This window comes from Pygocentrus nattereri, chromosome 14 (genome assembly GCF_015220715.1).
Source record: "Pygocentrus nattereri isolate fPygNat1 chromosome 14, fPygNat1.pri, whole genome shotgun sequence".
NCBI lineage: Eukaryota > Metazoa > Chordata > Actinopteri > Characiformes > Serrasalmidae > Pygocentrus > Pygocentrus nattereri.
Window position 1 is genome coordinate 2926987 of NC_051224.1, and position 3057 is coordinate 2930043.

At 42.5% G+C, this 3057-nt stretch overlaps 1 long non-coding RNA gene across 1 annotated transcript; it reads right to left on the minus strand.

Moving 5' to 3' along the window:
* Positions 1 to 255: 255 nt before the first annotated feature.
* LOC119265089 lies at positions 256 to 2442 on the minus strand. The gene is made up of 5 exons (XR_005131382.1): positions 2360 to 2442; positions 2189 to 2244; positions 727 to 1036; positions 437 to 576; positions 256 to 300 (listed from the first exon to the last, which is right to left on the minus strand). It is a non-coding gene; the product is annotated as an uncharacterized LOC119265089 (long non-coding RNA).
* Positions 2443 to 3057: the final 615 nt, after the last annotated feature.

Consider the following 3057-nt stretch of genomic DNA (forward strand, 5'->3'; position numbering starts at 1 on the left):
TTATGATCTGATGCTGTGCTCAATAATCAGCGTATTTCACAGGAGAGAGAAGCCTGTTCAGTACCTTAATGTTATTCTACACAGTAGGCAGCGAACACGGTCTTTCTACATTAAGAAAACATTAAAAAGCAACTAAATAATTTTCATACATCAGTGTAACTGTAACGGAGCTCTCGTCCGTTCCATGCTGTGAGTTAGTGTAATGGACAGAAACACAAGACAACCTCAAAGTTTTAAAGACTCTTTTATTGTTACCCACATGGCTGCAGTGGCAAACACCAGTCGGACCTTTTTGAGACTCTGCAAAACAAATAAAAACAATTGTGATTATCTTGCACTGTTCAGGGTGGCCAACTGATGGTGTAGATAATGACCAATTTATCTATGACCCTATTTATTTGAAATAACGGTTTGTTTTGAAGTGAGTTTGACTTACCTGCTTGTTCCAGCACGGCAGCAGCCTCTTGCAGGTCAAAGGATCCGAGCCCGGGGGGTTCGTGGGTTATGTAGTCTTGGGGTTGTACTACAAGTGGAGGTGTTCCATCTCCCATGCTTGAGCAGGTGGAGGGGGACCAGCTTTCATGGTTCCAAATGGTAGTGTTGCAGTATGAATGTTTTAGTATTAAATGCTTTATATTTATATTAAAATATTGATTAAATAATAAAATAGTTTAACTAAAGTAAAATGTATAAATATAATTTGAATTTGTACATTTTAAAACTAACCTGTGGTTGGTTGAATCCAATAGGTTAAGGGGTTTGTAAAAGGGAGAACTCGGGATGTTTGTTTGTCAGGGGGAAGCTGGCTTGGCGTGCAGATGTGTTTGTAAGGCCATGGTTGAAGGCATTTTTTGATATGAGTTTGTATCAAGTTGATCAGTTTATTTTGTTTTGTTTTCCCTTTATTTTCATTTTTCTTTTTCTAATGAATTATTTTTGGATTTTGGAACACTGTGCACTTTTCACTGTGGACATAATAAACCTTCCTGCATCGGAACTTCCAGTTTTCCAGTTTTTCAATCTCCACTTGGCTATCCTGTAACAGTAATACAGTATTATTATGAAGATTTTAACAGTGTTCAGATGAGAGGGACCAAATTGTGTAATATTTTTCCACATAACATTTTAACCACAGTGGTAATTTGCCCTGTACCCTTCAGCAGTGGCCCTTTGTGAACTACATTATATGAAGTTAAGTGATACTTTTTTGATCCCACAACTGGGGAAATTCCTCCTCCGCATTTAACCCATCCATGAAATGAAACACCACATACACACTAGTGAACACAGACACTAGGGGGCAGTGAGCACACTTGCCCAGAGCGGTGGGCAGCCCTATCCACAGCGCCCGGGGAGCAGTTGGGGGTTAGGTGTCTTGCTCAAGGACACCTTGCCATGGGGATCGAACCGGCAACCTTCCAGTCACAGGGCCAGATCCCTAACCTCCAGCCCACGACTGCCCCAGTAAAGTAGATTACATGCTTGTGAGTACATGCATGTGTTTGATGATGCAGGTTATATTCCATTAGGGGTAAATCCAGTGCTGAGTTCACGCTAATACTACAGTTGGGTACCCAGGCAAATATTATTCTCAGTTCTCAAATCAGCCGTTTGACATCCCAAGAAAATCACTAACCTGGCCGCCTCACTCAAAACCTTGCGTAGACGCTGCGCGGCTGGTCAACAGCAAAACCAGCATATTGCTGTTGTCGGAACAAAACCTCGTATCTCCAAAATGTTAACTTTACAGGAGAATGAAAAAACATACTGCAGTTTTAATGTAAGTCAATGGAACCAGACGTCTTTCCATGTCATTTTTTGCCGTTTCTTTTGATCCGTTCATCATGAAATTTACACACAACGTGAAGAACAACAGGTCCTTTGAAATTATGTCAAAAACTGAAAAATTAAGAAAATGCAGATACGAGGTTTTCTTCCAACAGCAGCGATATGTGGCTTTTTGAGGCTGGTATGCTGGTCATCCAGCAATCCCCTGCTGGGGTGACAAGCTAAAGCACAAACAGACCAGTACTAGACCAGCATAAACTAGCATAGACCAAATTAGACCAGCATAAAATGCTTGCTGATCTGTGCTGTTTTTTTTTCAGCAGGGAACCTTTTGGCTGCACATCTGGCAATTATCTTTTAACATAAGGCTCTAGTCTGCAATGAGGGGCGTTAAACTTACCAGACGTCTGGTTGCTGTCATCACCACTGTGGACAATTCCGACCCTGTAAGCTTCCCTAAAACAGAGCGAGCACTCTGAATGACTTTGTATACATCTTAACCGTTTCATTTTGCCAAAGTTTTGAAAACTTGAGTTTCCCCTTTTTAAACATGCTTTTCCTATCAACTTACAGAAAGAAGTAGCAGCTCCTTTCTGTGGGAGCCCTTTGATGCCAGATTCAACAATACCTGTTATGAAAGGGCGTGGGCCTCCCTTTTTGGCGTAGACCTTTATACTGGGAACAGTTTCTACTACTGCTAACAGTGTTGGCGTGTCAGTACTCAATGACATCTCCCTGCCATTAATAGCTGCACTCGATCGGCGCGTCATTCAGCACGAGCGTGCGGATGGTATTTCAGCGCAGACGGTAATGCGCCGCAGTGATAAAGATAGCCAGTGTGTGGTTACAAAACACACTGAGCAGTGATCCGTATGAATGGACTGTGGGAATGGGATTTACTCTGTGCAGACTGGGTTTCAGCACTGAGCACAGCAGAGATAAGTTACACGCCCAGACGGAGCAGAAGGTGCCAAACCCTCTCACATGCTCAGAAAAGGTCATAGCTCCATTTAGTGGCAGCAGCTGGCGTACGAGCACTGTTGTGATCCTCTGGGCCGCTGCTAATAGTGACTTGAAGGCTATATATAATTTTATGGCTAGATGCTGGTAACCCCTACAATGAAAATGTGCAAGCCACCTGTTTTATCAGACAAGCCGTGCACAATCAATATTTCATTAGCTTATAAAAGGGCAGCCTGTGCGTAGTGGTCTGTTAGTTTCCATATTAACAGGTTTGCTGTTGTTGGATAAAGGACGTAGCTCCATCTC